This window comes from Muscardinus avellanarius (genome assembly GCF_963383645.1).
Source record: "Muscardinus avellanarius genome assembly, chromosome: 16".
In the NCBI taxonomy this organism is placed as follows: Eukaryota; Metazoa; Chordata; class Mammalia; order Rodentia; family Gliridae; genus Muscardinus; species Muscardinus avellanarius.
The window spans coordinates 52,855,741-52,856,975 of NC_137802.1; positions in this window are offsets into that span (position 1 = coordinate 52,855,741).

The window sequence follows — 1,235 nt, forward strand, 5'->3', positions numbered from 1 at the left end:
CTTTTTACTTTTTGAAACAGGGTCTCACTGAGTTGTGAAGGGCCTCACTAAGTAGCTGAGGCTGTCCATGAACTGCGATCCTCCGGTCTCCGCCTCCTGAATGCTGGGATCACAAAGGTGCACCACCATGCCTGGCCTACCTCCATCTCTTAAAAAAATAAAAAAGTTGTGGTGGCACAAGTCTGTAATCTCAGTGACCAGTGACTTGGGAGGCTGAGACAGGAGGATTGCAGGTTTGAGGACAGCCTCAGCCAGTAGTGAGACTCTCATCAACCTAGCAGACACTGTTTCGAAATAAAAATAAAACCAGGCTGGGGGTGTAGCTCAGATGTAGAATGTCCCTGGATTCGATCCCCAGCATGCATATAGATCACATGTATGATATTTTCCAAAAGGCTAAAACTTATCCCTTGAGTCCCTGCTTGCGTCCTGAGAACTGCCCTCATCGCCTGGACAAGGTCTTTGGAGCACGAGTGTGCAGCACCTGGTGACTCGCAGGGCTCACCGTCCTGTTTTTCTGATGGAGGCCTCTGCAGCCACAGGCTCACAGCACCCTCTGCTGTTCCACTACAAAACACAGTGTCACAATGTTGGAACGGAGGCTGCCAAAGGATTCTGATGTGGGACAAGAAGCAGATGATAAAAACAGAGGAAATTTTATTTATTTTATTTTATTTTTTTTGGTGGTACTGGGGTTCCTGGAAGCCCTTCTACCTCCGGGCTACACTCCCAGACTTATTTTTTATATATATTTTATTTGGAAACAGGGTCTCTTAAGCCAGCGCGGCTGGCTTCAAACCTGCGCGATCCTCCTGTCTCAGCCTCCCAAGCGCGGTGCGCCACCACGCCCGGCAACAGTGGAAATTTTAAATGACTGTAAGTCCAGGATGAGCTAATTTTGCTAGTAACGGTCAACCATAAGGGAAAGAAAAACTAAGCAACAGAACCTTTTCACCAGGCAGAGTTTTCAGCCTTCCTGGACTTAGTAAAAATCCTTACATCAACCGCACTAAGGTCCCCCAGATAGAAAAATACACTATCCCAGCATTTGGGAGGCTGAGACAGGAGGATCCCGGTTCACAGGCAGCCTCAGCTACTTAGTGAGGCCCTTTGCAACTCAGTGAGACTCTGCTTCGAAATAAAGAATAAAAAGCCGGGCGAGGTGGCGCATGCTTGTAATCCCAGCATTCGGGAGGCTGAGATCGGAGGATAGCAGTTCGCGGACAGCCTCAGCT